Source organism: Cryptomeria japonica, unplaced genomic scaffold (assembly GCF_030272615.1).
Source record: "Cryptomeria japonica unplaced genomic scaffold, Sugi_1.0 HiC_scaffold_351, whole genome shotgun sequence".
Lineage (NCBI taxonomy): Eukaryota > Viridiplantae > Streptophyta > Pinopsida > Cupressales > Cupressaceae > Cryptomeria > Cryptomeria japonica.
Window position 1 is genome coordinate 1 of NW_026729173.1, and position 15,000 is coordinate 15,000.

The window sequence follows — 15,000 nt, forward strand, 5'->3', positions numbered from 1 at the left end:
GTGCGCACCTTCGCCGCGGTGGGCACCCTGGTGCGCACCATGGCGTGCACGAAGTCGGAGCCCGGTTTGCCCCGGGTGCGCACCTCGCGTGCACCTTCGGCGGGGTTGCGCGCCCTGGTGCGCACCAAGGAGCGCTCCGAAGTGTGCTCCAAGGTGCGGCGTGCACGAAGTCGGAGCCCGGTTTGCCCCGGGTGCGCACCTCGCGTGCACCTTCGGCGGGGTTGCGCGCCCTGGTGGGCACCATGGTGCGCACCAAGGAGCGCTCCGAAGTGTGCTCCAAGGTGCGGCGTGCACGAAGTCGGAGCCCGGTTTGCCCCGGGTGCGCACCTCGCGTGCACCTTCGCCGCGGTGGGCACCATGGCGTGCACGAAGTCGGAGCCCGGTTTGCCCCGGGTGCGCACCTCGCGTGCACCTTCGCCGGGGTGGGCACCTCGGCTGGGTTGCGCGCCCTGGTGCGCACCAAGGAGCGCTCCGAAGTGTGCTCCAAGGTGCGGCGTGCACGAAGTCGGAGCCCGGTTTGCCCCGGGTGCGCACCTCGCGTGCACCTTCGCCGCGGTGGGCACCATGGCGTGCACGAAGTCGGAGCCCGGTTTGCCCCGGGTGCGCACACCCGCGTGCACCCTTCGCCGGGGTGGGCACCTCGGCTGGGTTGCGCGCCCTGGTGCGCACCAAGGAGCGCTCCGAAGTGTGCTCCAAGGTGCGGCGTGCACGAAGTCGGAGCCCGGTTTGCCCCGGGTGCGCACCTCGCGTGCACCTTCGCCGCGGTGGGCACCTTGGCTGGGTTGGGCACCATTGAGCGCTCCGAAGTGTGCTCCAAGGTGCGCACCATGGCCCTCCAAGGTGCGCAGCATGGCGTGCACGAAGTCGGAGCCCGGTTTGCCCCGGGTGCGCACCTCGCGTGCACCTTCGCCAGGGTGGGCACCTCGGTGCGCACACCTTCTCAATGTTTTCTTGCCTTTTCTGGAAATTGGTGAAGGCAGCGCATCAAAGGTGCGCACCTCGGTGTGCTCCGAGGTGCGAACCCGAGAGCGCTCCGAGGTGCCCACGAAGTCGAAAGTCGGGTTAATTGCATTGTTTTCCCCGGGTGCGCTCCGAGGTGCGCAACATCGGTGCGCACCAAGGAGGGCTCCGAAGTGTGCTCCAAGGTGCGCACGATTCGGAGCTCGGTTTGCCCGGGGTGCGCACACCTTGGCTGGGTTGCGCACCCTTTGTGCGCTCCAAGGTGCGCACGAAGTCGGAGCTCGGTTTGCCCCGGGTGCGCACCTTCGCCAGGGTGCGCACCTTGATGCGCACGCCTTGGCTGGGCTGCGCACCTTGGTGGGCGCCATGGTGCGCACCTTTCGTGCGCTCCAAGGTGCGCACGAAGTCGGAGCTCGGTTTGCCCCGGGTGCGCACCTTGGTGGGCGCCATGGTGCACTCCGAGGTGCCCAAGATTGGTGCGCACCAAGGAGCGCTCCGAAGTGCGCTCCAAGGTGCGCAGGTGCGCGCGAAGTCGAAAGTTGGGTTAATTGTCCGGTTTGCCTCGGGTGCGCACCTTGCGTGCACCTTCGCCAGGGTGGGCGCCTTGGTGCGCACACCTTGGCTGGGCTGCGCACCCGGGCGCGCACACCTTGGCACCCGCGTTTCCTTCATTTTAAATTTTTTTTTTTTACAATCTCTCAAGTGGGAAATTCTATAATCTCAACTTTTTTTGCCTTTTCAGGAAACTTTTGAATGGAGCGCATCATTGGTGCGCTCCGAAGTGTGCTCCAAGGTGCGCACCTCTGGTGTGCTCCAAAGCTCTCTCCAGCTGCGTGCACCTGCCCCGGCCGCGCACCCGGCCCCGCCCAGCTTCGCTCACCTGTCCCGGGCGTCTGGTGCGGAACCTTAGAGTAAGAAACATCACCGTGCACCTTGGCCAACGTGCGCGACTCGACCGAGCGCGCACTGGCCGAGGTGCACACCGATTTCACCTGGGTGCGCGCGCAGCACCTCGGGCGCACCGGGGTGCGCGCACAACGCCCGGGTTGCACCGTGGCCTGTGTGCTCGGGGCGCCTCGGGTGCGCGCTCGGTGTCGCCCCCGCGCGCGCGGTAGTGCGGGCAGCGCACCCCGGCCCGGCCCGGCCCCGACGAGAACGCAAACGGGCAAAAGGTTTATTCAAATAGCATTGCGACGCCCGGCGAAAAACTAAGAAAGGGTGCAACACCGGGACTTCCCGGGAGGTCACCCATCCCAGTACTACTCCGGCCCAAGCGCGCTTAACTGCGGAGTTCTGATGGGATCCGGTGCACTAACGCTGGTATGATCGCACCCGTTATGAGCTTGTCGCAGTGTGTACTTAGCAAACCGCGACCCACGTGCGAATCCACCCCGGCCACCCACCCCCGTCGAGGTGCACACCCTCCCTCGCGAAGTGCGCCCCGTTCGCCAAGTGTGAGCCCTGCCCGGGTGCGCGCACCTTGCTAGGGCGTCGGGTGTGCACCCGGCCCGGCCTACGTGCGTGCACCTGGACGGGGCGTCGTGTGCGTGCAGTGTCCCGTCTGCAACGCGGTGCCCACACACCACCTCGGGCGCAACGACCTGCGCTCACATGTGGGCCGAGTGCACCTTGGTGCATGTTCGGGGCGCCTCGGGTGCACGCTCGATCTTGCCCCGGTGCACCAAGGCGCTCGGTTTGCCCCGGGTGCGCACTTGGTGCAAGGTGGGCACCCAAAATAGGGATCAAGCACCAAAACACAAGTTTCGGGATGCAAAATGGGACCCAAGGACCACAAATGCGTTCCAAGACCCATGATGGGTCCACGAGAACAAAAATGTGTTCCGAGACTTAATAAACAAATATTGGGTTTTAGGAGAAGAAACATGCTCTGATGCCCAAAACGAGAATCGACCCCGAAAAGGCCACAGGCCAAAAGTGGGATGCGAGACAAAAAAAAATGGGACCCGAGGACCAAAATTGGGTTCCCAGGTCGAAGACAGGGCAACCGGACAAGAAACGACCTCTAAGGCTCGAAATGAGTCCCGACGACTAAAACTTGACAAGAAGCACCCATCAGGCACCCAACTCGACACCCATGGGATGCCGACCCACCCGGGCTTCCACCTAGCACACCTTGGCACCCACCCACCCTCGCACCCAACCTCGCACCCAACTTAGCACCTTTGAACCCACATTGGCACTCACCCTGACCCTGGCACCTTGGAACCCACATTGGCACTCACCTTGACCCTGGCACCCACCTTTGCACTCACCTTGGGACCCACCCTGGCTCCCACCTCGGCACCCACCCAGACACCCACCTTGGTTCCTTGGCACCCACCTTGGATCCTTGGCACCCACCCCGACACCCACCTTGGCACGCAACTTGGCTACTTGCCACCCACCTTGGCTCCTTGACGCCCACCCCGACAACCACCCCGTGACCTACCCTGGCTAGGGTTGGTGCACACCCACCCTGGTGCCCACCTTGGCACCCACCCCATGACCCACCTTGGCACGCACCTTAGTACCCACCCTGTTACCCACCCTAGGACCCACCCCGTGACCCACCTTGGCCAGGGTGGGTGCACCCACCCTGGTGCCCACCTTGGCACCCACCCATCCTAGCACCCAGCCTGTGACCGGGCTTGGAACCCAACCTTGCACCCGTCTTGGCCAGTGTGGGTGCGCACCCATCCTGGCACCCACGTTGTGACACACCCTTTAACCCACGCACCCTAGCAGCCACGTTGGCACCCACCTTGGAACACAACCTAGCAACTTGGCACCCACCCCGTGACCCACCTTGGCATCCACCATAGCAGTCGCCCACTTGGCACCCACCTTGGAACCCAAGTTGGCACCCACCTCGGCACCCACCTTGACACTTGTGGACCCACCTTGCCACTCACCCTAGCATCGACCCATCCTAGCACCCACCCTGGCACCTTTGCACCCTAGCACTCACCCATCCTAGCACCTAACCTGTGACCCACCTTGACACTCACCCTCGCACCCACCTTGGAACCCAACCTAGCACCCACCCACCCTGACACCAACCCTAGCACCTACCCACCCTTGCACCCACCCTGTGACCCATCTTGGCACCCACCCATCCTACCACTCAACCTATCACCCACCTTCTCACCCACCTTGGCATCCACCTTAGCACCCACCCACACTGGCACCTTGGCACCCACCTCGGGCAAGGTGGGTGCACACCCACCCTGACACCCAATTTAGAACCAACCGAGCATGTTACCCACCTTGGCACCCACATTGCAGCCCACCCTAGTACCCACCCTATGACCCACATTGGCATCCACACCCTAGCACCCAGGCACCTCGACACCCGCCTTGACACGCACCCTAGCACTAAACCTGTGACCCACCTTGGAACTCACCCTAGAACCCACCCACCCTGTGAACCACCTTGGCATCCACCTTAGCACCCACCCACCTTGGCACCCACTCTAGCACTCACCCATCCTAACACCCAACTTGTTACCCACCTTGGCACCCGCCCTCGCGTCCACCTTGAAACCCACCCTAGCACCCACCCACGCAGGAGCCCACCTTGGCACCCAACCTAACACCCACGCATCCTGGCACCCAACTTGTGACCCACCTTGGAACCCACCCTAGTACCCACCTTTGAACCCACTATATCACCAACCCACCTTGGCACCCACCCTATGACCCTCTTTGGAATCCACCCTAGCACGCACCCACCCTGGCACCCACCATGGAGCGCACCCTAGCACCCACCCACCTCGGCACGCACCTCAACACCCACCTTGGTGTGCGCACTGCGCCAACCTCTCAAAGACCCTATGTGGTGCGCTCCAAAGTGTACACCTTTGGTGCGCTCCAAGGTGCGCACCTTTGGTGCACACCGAGGTGCACACCAAAGTGTGCACCGAGGTGAGCACCAAAGTGCACTCCAAGGTGCACACCAAGGCGTGCACCTTTGGTGCGGTCAATGCAAACGAATTCGGAAGTTGGGGTCGATGTCCTAATCGCTGCTGCAGACTACACGTATGAGAATCGGACAAATAGCTTTATATAGGGGAGGTGTTGCGTTTGATGGGTCGACTCCCCTGGTTGTGTGCACTGCACCAACTTCAAAGACCCTGTCTTGTTTAAGAAGTCAAAAGTTGGGGTGGATGTCCTAATCATTGCTGCAGTCTACGCATGTATGAGAATCAGACAAATAGCTTATATAGGGGAGGTGTTGCATTCGGTGGGTTGACTCCCCTGGTTGTGCGCACTGCGCCAACCTCAAAGACCCCGCATAGCAGAAGAAGTCGGAAGTCGGATTTTGGTGAGCACCAAGGCGTGCACCTTTGGTGCGGTCAACGCAGACGAATTCAGAAGTTGGGGTGGATGTCCTAATCGTTGTTGCAGGCTACACATGTATGAGAATCAGACAAATAGCTTATATAGGGGAGGTGTTGGGTTTGATGGGTCAACTCCCTTGGTTGTGCGCATTACGCCAACCTCAAAGACCTTGTTTTCGTTAAGAAGTCAAAAGTTGGGGTCAATGTCCTAATGGCTCCTGTAGGCTACACATGTATGAGAATCGGACAAATAGCTTATATAGGGGAGGTGTTGGGTTTGATGGGTCGACTCCCCTGGTTGTGCGCATTACGTCAACCTCAAAGACCTTGTTTTCGTTAAGAAGTCAAAAGTTGGGGTCGATGTCCTAATTGCTCCTGTAGACTACACATGTATGAGAATCAGACAAATAGCTTATATAGGGGAGGTGTTGGGTTTGATGGGTTGACTCCCCTAGTTGTTCGCATTACACCAACCTCAAAGACCTTGTTTTCGTTTAGAAGCCGAAAGTTGGGGTCGATGTCCTAATTGCTCCTGCAGGCTACGCATGTATGAGAATCAGACAAATAGCTTATATAGGGGAGGTGTTGGGTTTGATGGGTCGACTCCCCTGGTTGTGCGCATTGCGCCAACCTCAAAGACCCTGCATTGCGGATGAAGTCGAAAGTCAGAGTTTGGTGTGCTACAAGGTGTGGTCGAAGGTGCTCACCTAGGTGTGCACCTTTGGAGCGCAGGAAAAGTGCCCTCCAAAAGTGCGCACCTTTGGAGTGCACAAAAGTGCCCTCCAAAAGTGCGCACCTTTGGAGCGCACAAAAGTGCCCTCCAAAAAGTGCCCTCCAAAAGTGCGCACCTTTGGAGCGCACAAAAGTGCCCTCCAAAAAGTGCCCTCCAAAAGTGCGCACCTTTGGAGTGCAGAAAAGTGCCCTCCAAAAAGTGCCCTCCAAAAGTGTGCACCTTTGGAGTGCACAAAAGTGCCCTCCAAAAGTGCGCACCTTTGGAGCGCAGAAAAGTGCCCTCCAAAAAGTGCCCTCCAAAAGTGCGCACCTTTGGAGCGCAGAAAAGTGCCCTCCAAAAAGTGCCCTCCAAAAGTGCGCACCTTTGGAGCGCAGAAAAGTGCCCTCCAAAAAGTGCCCTCCAAAAGTGCGCACCTTTGGAGCGCAGAAAAGTGCCCTCCAAAAAGTGCCCTCCAAAAGTGCGCACCTTTGGAGCGCACAAAAGTGCCCTCCAAAAAGTGCCCTCCAAAAGTGCGCACCTTTGGAGCGCACAAAAGTGCCCTCCAAAAGTGCGCACCTTTGGAGCGCACAAAAGTGCCCTCCAAAAGTGCGCACTTTTGGTGCGCACCAAGGCGCTGGTTCGGTCGTTGCAGGCGAGTTCGGAAGTTGGGGTCGATGTCCTGAGCGGAGGTGCAAACTACACAGGTGTCGGAATCGGACAAATAGCTTATATAGGGGAGGTGTATGCTTCGATGGGTCGACTCCCCAGGTTGAGCGCACCGCGCCAACCTCAAAGACCCTACGGTATGGATGAAGTCGGAAGTTGGGTCCGATGACCGATTCGATTAGTAGGTATGCTCATGAGGTCGGAATTTGGGTCCGATGACCTGCCATGTGCAGGAAGGCGAATGTTGGCACTGTGCGTTGCAAGGTGCACACCAAGGTGCTGGTGCGGTCTTTTTAGTCGAGTTCGGAAGTTGGGGTCGATGTCCTGATCGGAGGTGCAAGCTACACAGGTGTGGGAATCGGACAAATAGCTTATATAGGGGAGGTGTATGCTTCGTTGGGTCGACTCCCCGGGTTGAGCGCACCGCGCCAACCTCAAAGACCCTACGGTATGGATGAAGTCGGAAGTTGGGTCCGATGACCGATTCGATATGTAGGCATACTCGCGAGGTCGGAATTTGGGTCCGATGACCTGCCATGTGCAGGAAGGCGAATGTTGGCACTGTGCGTTGCAAGGTGCGCACCAAGGCGCTGGTTCGGTCGTTGCAGGCGAGTTCGGAAGTTGGGGTCGATGTCCTGATCGGAGGTGCAAACTACACAGGTGTGGGAATCGGACAAATAGCTTATATAGGGGAGGTGTATGCTTCGTTGGGTCGACTCCCCGGGTTGAGCGCACCGCGCCAACCTCAAAGACCCTACGGTATGGATGAAGTCGGAAGTTGTGTCCGATGACCGATTCGATATGTAGGCATACTCGCGAGGTCGGAATTTGGGTCCGATGACCTGCCATGTGCAGGAAGGCGAATGTTGGGACTGTGCGTCGCAAGGTGCGCACCAAGGCGCTGGTGCCGTCGTTGCAGTCGAGTTCGGAAGTTGGGGTCGATGTCCTGGTCAGAGGTGCAAACTACACAGGTGTGGGAATCGGACAAATAGCTTATATAGGGGAGGTGTATGCTTCGATGGGTCGACTCCCCGGGTTGAGCGCACCGCGCCAACCTCAAAGACCCTACAGTATGGATGAAGTCGGAAGTTGGGTCCGATGACCGATTCGATACGTAGGCATATTGGCGAGGTCTGAATTTGTGTCCGATGACCTGCCATGCGCAGGAAGGCGGAATTTGGGTCCGATGACCGAGTTGATGGCGTGCCATGCGCAGAAAGGCGGAATTTGGGTCCGATGACCGAGTTGATGTTGATGGCCCGCCATGCACAGGAAGGCGGAATTTGGGTCCGATGACCGATTTGAAGGCGTGCCATGCGCAGAAAGGCGGAGTTTGGGTCCGATGACCGAGTTGATATTGATGGCCCGCCATGCGCAGGAAGGCGGAATTTGGGTCCGATGACCTGACATACGCATGGAGTCCGACTCGGGGGCCGATGTTCGATTCGATGACTTGCATTGTGGGTAAAGTCGGAAGTTGTGGTCTTTGACCCGATTCGATGACCAGACTTCGGCTGCTTGAGAATCGGACAAATAACTTATATAGGGGAGGTAGTGTTCTCGAGCATCCTCCCCCCGTGCCCGTTTATGTCGATTGATGCTGGTGCTCGACTGGTTGGAGCGCTCGGATGCAAAAATCTTGCACCAGGATTTATCGATTGTGATGGACACGGCAAGTCTCCTGATTGCTATGCAGGAGCTCATCGTGAATCTCTATGCGGCCTTGGTATGGACTCGACCTGCGGAATGGTTCGGCAATGGTAGTCGCTCCAACACGTCCTTGCAATGGCCACAGAGGTGATTCGACTAGAGCTCCAGTCTAGCTTTTGGGTTGCTTGGCGGACTGGTATAGCCGCGATCGAGTTCCGGCCATGAACGTTTTAGATAGCTCTTGGGCTTTCTGGGACGGAAGTCGGAAGTTTGGGCTGTTGTCCGATTTGATGACCATTCTTCGGATGTGTGAGAATCGGACAAATAACTTATATAGGGGACTGTGTTGTCTCACGCAGCCCCCTCCGTGCCCCTCTATCTCGACCGATGTTGGTGCTTGAAAGGGTTGGGATCGCTCGGATTTATAAACGTGCACCACCATTTGTCGAGTGTGAGGGACGCGGCAGGTCTCCTAAATGCTATACGGGCGCTCTCTGAGAATCTCTATCCGGCCTCGACACAGACTAGTCTTGCTGAATGGTTTGGCACTGGTAGTCGATCCAACACGTCGTTGTTGTGGCCGCCTAGGCGATTCGATTCGAGCCCCCGTCTAGCTTTTGGGTTGCTTGGCGGATTTTGCCCTATCCGCAAGTGAGCTCGGTCCCTAAACGTTCGAGAAACCCGATTGCTATGCGCCGACTCTCTTTCTTGCGAGCCTCCATCTAGCTTTTGGGTCTCTACGGAACGGAAGTCGGAATCTGGGACCGTTGTTTGATTCGACGAGGCAGACTACGGTTGTGCGAGAATCGGACAAATAACTTATATAGGGGAGGTGTTGACTGGAGCATTCTCCCCCGTGCCCCTCTAACTCGACCAATGCTGGCGCTCGAACGGTGGTAGCGCTCGGATTTTCGTTGAGCGCCAGCATTGGTCGATTTAGAGGGGCATGCGAGATTCCCGAATGCTATGCGAGGGCTCTAACGGAAATGTCTATTGGTTTCGGTATGGATGCAATTGCGAGTGGTTCGGCAAAGGTAGTCGTTCCGATGCGTCCATGTCGTGGCCAAATCGATAATTCGATTTGAGCCCTCGTATAGCATTTGGGTCTCTCGATGTGATTCCGCATTCCAGTCCCTTTGGGCACTGCTTGAGCCGCATCCCAGGGGGTTCCCTTCCCAATAATCTGCCTCGCAACCCGATTGCTATGCGGTGAGGCTCCTCGGCCGCCTCGGAACTATCTGTGTATCAGACGCATCGCGGGATAAGGGGTTGGCAACGGTAGTCGCCCCAAGCGCGTCCGATGCTTGGACCATTCCGAGGCGGCCCTGAAGCCTCTTCCGTCTAGCCGTTGGGTCCTTCTCGCCGCATCCCTTGCCTCGCACCCCGATTGCTATGCGGTGAGGCTCCTCGGCCGCCTTGGAACTATCTGTGTATCAGACGCATCGCGGGATAAGGGGTTGTCACTGGTAGTCGCCCCAAGCGCGTCCGATGCTTGGACCATTCCGAGGCGGCCCTGAAGCCTCTTCCGTCTAGCCGTTGGGTCCTTCTCGCCGCATCCCTCGACTCGCACCCCGATTGCTATGCGGTGAGGCTCCTCGGCCGCCTTGGAACTATCTGTGTATCGGACGCGTCGCGGGATAAGGGGTTGTCACTGGTAGTCGCCCCAAGCGCGTCCGATGCTTGGACCATTCCGAGGCGGCCCTGAAGCCTCTTCCGTCTAGCCGTTGGGTCCTTCTCGCCGCATCCCTCGCCTCGCACCCCGATTGCTATGCGGTGAGGCTCCTCGGCCGCCTTGGAACTATCTGTGTATCGGACGCGTCGCGGGATAAGGGGTTGTCACTGGTAGTCGCCCCAAGCGCGTGCGATGCATGGACCATTCCCAGGCGGCCCTGAAGCCTCTTCCGTCTAGCCGTTGGGTCCTTCTCGCCGCATCCCTCGCCTCGCACCCCGATTGCTATGCGGTGAGGCTCCTCGGCCGCCTTGGAACTATCTGTGTATCGGACGCGTCGCGGGATAAGGGGTTGTCACTGGTAGTCGCCCCAAGCGCGTCCGATGCTTGGACCATTCCGAGGCGGCCCTGAAGCCTCTTCCGTCTAGCCGTTGGGTCCTTCTCGCCGCATCCCTCGCCTCGCACCCCGATTGCTATGCGGTGAGGCTCCTCGGCCGCCTTGGAACTATCTGTGTATCGGACGCGTCGCGGGATAAGGGGTTGTCACTGGTAGTCGCCCCAAGCGCGTCCGATGCTTGGACCATTCCGAGGCGGCCCTGAAGCCTCTTCCGTCTAGCCGTTGGGTCCTTCTCGCCGCATCCCTCGCCTCGCACCCCGATTGCTATGCGGTGAGGCTCCTCGGCCGCCTTGGAACTATCTGTGTATCGGACGCGTCGCGGGATAAGGGGTTGTCACTGGTAGTCGCCCCAAGCGCGTCCGATGCTTGGACCATTCCGAGGCGGCCCTGAAGCCTCTTCCGTCTAGCCGTTGGGTCCTTCTCGCCGCATCCCTCGCCTCGCACCCCGATTGCTATGCGGTGAGGCTCCTCGGCCGCCTTGGAACTATCTGTGTATCGGACGCATCGCGGGATAAGGGGTTGTCACTGGTAGTCGCCCCAAGCGCGTCCGATGCTTGGACCATTCCGAGGCGGCCCTGAAGCCTCTTCCGTCTAGCCGTTGGGTCCTTCTCGCCGCATCCCTCGCCTCGCACCCCGATTGCTATGCGGTGAGGCTCCTCGGCCGCCTTGGAACTATCTGTGTATCGGACGCGTCGCGGGATAAGGGGTTGTCACTGGTAGTCGCCCCAAGCGCGTCCGATGCTTGGACCATTCCGAGGCGGCCCTGAAGCCTCTTCCGTCTAGCCGTTGGGTCCTTCTCGCCGCATCCCTCGCCTCGCACCCCGATTGCTATGCGGTGAGGCTCCTCGGCCGCCTTGGAACTATCTGTGTATCGGACGCGTCGCGGGATAAGGGGTTGTCACTGGTAGTCGCCCCAAGCGCGTCCGATGCTTGGACCATTCCGAGGCGGACCTGAAGCCTCTTCCGTCTAGCCGTTGGGTCCTTCTCGCCGCATCCCTCGCCTCGCACCCCGATTGCTATGCGGTGAGGCTCCTCGGCCGCCTTGGAACTATCTGTGTATCGGACGCGTCGCGGGATAAGGGGTTGTCACTGGTAGTCGCCCCAAGCGCGTCCGATGCTTGGACCATTCCGAGGCGGCCCTGAAGCCTCTTCCGTCTAGCCGTTGGGTCCTTCTTGCCGCATCCCTCGCCTCGCACCCCGATTGCTATGCGGTGAGGCTCCTCGGCCGCCTTGGAACTATCTGTGTATCGGACGCGTCGCGGGATAAGGGGTTGTCACTGGTAGTCGCCCCAAGCGCGTCCGATGCTTGGACCATTCCGAGGTGGCCCTGAAGCCTCTTCCGTCTAGCCGTTGGGTCCTTCTCGCCGCATCCCTCGCCTCGCACCCCGATTGCTATGCGGTGAGGCTCCTCGGCCGCCTTGGAACTATCTGTGTATCGGACGCATCGCAGGATAAGGGGTTGTCACTGGTAGTCGCCCCAAGCGCGTCCGATGCTTGGACCATTCCGAGGCGGCCCTGAAGCCTCTTCCGTCTAGCCGTTGGGTCCTTCTCGCCGCATCCCTCGCCTCGCACCCCGATTGCTATGCGGTGAGGCTCCTCGGCCGCCTTGGAACTATCTGTGTATCGGACGCGTCGCGGGATAAGGGGTTGTCACTGGTAGTCGCCCCAAGCGCGTCCGATGCTTGGACCATTCCGAGGCGGACCTGAAGCCTCTTCCGTCTAGCCGTTGGGTCCTTCTCGCCGCATCCCTTGCCTCGCACCCCGATTGCTATGCGGTGAGGCTCCTCGGCCGCCTTGGAACTATCTGTGTATCGGACGCGTCGCGGGATAAGGGGTTGTCACTGGTAGTCGCCCCAAGCGCGTCCGATGCTTGGACCATTCCGAGGCGGCCCTGAAGCCTCTTCCGTCTAGCCGTTGGGTCCTTCTCGCCGCATCCCTCGCCTCGCACCCCGATTGCTATGCGGTGAGGCTCCTCGGCCGCCTTGGAACTATCTGTGTATCGGACGCGTCGCGGGATAAGGGGTTGTCACTGGTAGTCGCCCCAAGCGCGTCCGATGCTTGGACCATTCCGAGGCGGACCTGAAGCCTCTTCCCTCTAGCCGTTGGGGCTTTCTCGCCGCATCCCTCGCCTCGCACCCCGATTGCTATTCGGTGAGGCTCCTCGGCCGCCTTGGAACTATCTGTGTATCGGACGCATCGCGGGATAAGGGGTTGGCAGTGGTAGTCGCCCCAAGCGCGTCCGATGCTTGGACCATTCCGAGGCGGCCCTGCAGCCTCTTCCGTCTAGCCGTTGGGGCCATCTCGCTGCATCCCCCACCTCGCACCACGATTGCTATGCGGTGAGGCTCCTTGGCCGCCTCGGAACTATCTGTGTATCGGACGCATCGCGGGATAAGGGGTTGTCACTGGTAGTCGCCCCAAGCGCGTCCGATGCTTGGACTATTCCGAGGCGGCCCTGCAGCCTCTTCCGTCTAGCCGTTGGGGCCATCTCGCCGCATCCCCCAGCTCCTCGGCCGCCTCGGAACTATCTGTGTATCGGACGCATCGCGGGATAAGGGGTTGGCAGTGGTAGTCGCCCCAAGCGCGTTCGATGCTTGGACTATTCCGAGGCGGCCCCGCAGCCTCTTCCGTCTACCCTTTGGGGCCATCTCGCCGCATCCCTCGCCTCGCACCCCGATTGCTATGCGGTGAGGCTCCTCGGCCGCCTGGGAACTATCTTCGTATCGGATGCATCGCGGGATAAGGGGTTGTCACTGGTAGTCGCCCCAAGCGCGTCCGATGCTTGGACTATTCCGAGGCGGCCCTGTGGCCTCTTCCGTCTAGCCGTTGGGGCCATCTCGCCGCATCCCTCACCTCGCACCCCCATTGCTATGCGGTGAGGCTCCTCGGCCGCCTTGGAACTGTCTTCGTATCGGAAGCATCGCGGGATAAGGGGTTGTCACTGGTAGTCGCCCCAAGCGCGTCCGATGCTTGGACTATTCCGAGGCGGCCCTGCAGCCTCTTCCGTCTAGCCGTTGGGGCCATCTCGCCGCATCCCCCACCTCGCACCCGGATTGCTATGCGGTGAGGCTCCTCGGCCGCCTTGGAACTATCTTCGTATCGGACGCATCGCGGGATAAGGGGTTGTCACTGGTAGTCGCCCCAAGCGCGTCCGATGCTTGGACTATTCCGACGCGGCCCTGTGGCCTCTTCCGTCTAGCCGTTGGGGCCATCTCGCCGCATCCCCCACCTCGCACCCCGATTGCTATGCGGTGAGGCTCCTCGGCCGCCTTGGAACCATCTTCGTATCGGACGCATCGCGGGATGAGGGGTTGTCACTGGTAGTCGCCCCAAGCGCGTCCGATGCTTGGACCATTCCGAGGCGGCCCTGAAGCCTCTTCCGTCTAGCCGTTGGGGCCTTCCCGCCCCATCCCTCGCCTCGCACCCCCGATTGCTATGCGGTGAGGCTCCTCGGCCGCCTTGGAACCATCTGTGTATCGGACGCATCGCGGGATAAGGGGTTGGCACTGGTAGTCGCCCCAAGCGCGTCCGATGCTTGGAGCATTCCGAGGTGGCCCTGAAGCCTCTTCCGTCTAGCCGTTGGGGCCTTCCCGCCCCATCCCTCGCCTCGCACCCCGATTGATATGCGGTGAGGCTCCTCGGCCGCCTTGGAACTATCTGTGTATCGGACGCATCGCGGGATAAGGGGTTGGCACTGGTAGTCGTCCCAATCGCGTCCGATGCTTGGACCATTCCGAGGCGGCCCTGCAGCCTCTTCCGTTTAGCCGTCGGGGCCTTCCCGCCGCATCCCTCGCCTCGCATCCCGATTCCTATGCGGTGAGTCTTCTCGGCCGCCGCGGAACTATACCTGTTATTGCTACTGCATCCTTCGGCTGGTAACCTCCTCTGCCGCCTTGGAACGTTCTCTTTGTCGGACGCGTCGCGGGATAAGGGGTTGGCACTGGTAGTCGCCCCAAGCGCGCCCGATGCATAGACCGCTCCGAGTTGACCTTGCTTTCAGCCTCTCACATGCATAGACCTCTCTGAGTCGACCCTGCAGCCTCTCACGTTTAGCCTTTGGAATCTCGCCTCACAACATGATTGCTATCCTTGATGCATCCCTTGCCTCGAGCCCTGATTGCTTTCTTGGCTGCATCCCTCCTCTCCTCACAGCCCGGTTGTCATCACTGCTTCATCCGTCGCTTCATGCATTCTGGCTGCTGGGCCCTTCCCACCGCACACCTCGATTGCTATCTCTTCTGCATCACACACCCCGATTGCTATCTCTGCTACATCCCTCGGCTCTCACTTCTGCATCCTTCGCCTCCCACCTCGATTGCTATCAATGCTGCATCCGTAACCTCACACCCCGATTGCTATGCGGGGAGGCTCCTTGGCCGCCTTGGAAATTTCTGTGTGTCGGACGCACCGCGGGATAAGGGGTTGGCACTGGTAGTCGCCCCAAGTGCGCCCGATTCTTAGACCGCTTCGAGGTGACCTCGTAGCCTCTTTCGTCCAGGCTTCCTGCCTTCAACGCCCTTTTTACACCTCGATTGCTATGCGCGGGCTCGTTGGCGTCTATCACCTCTCTGCGAAGAGTGGCACGATGATTGTTGGGGTAAATCGT

General features: G+C 59.9%; 1 non-coding gene across 1 annotated transcript; it reads right to left on the reverse strand.

Annotated features, from left to right (window-relative positions):
• Window positions 1-2,175: 2,175 nt before the first annotated feature.
• On the reverse strand, window positions 2,176-2,294 carry LOC131870849 (5S ribosomal RNA). The gene has a single exon (XR_009369152.1). It is a non-coding gene; the product is annotated as a 5S ribosomal RNA (ribosomal RNA).
• Between the last annotated feature and the right edge of the window lie 12,706 nt (window positions 2,295-15,000).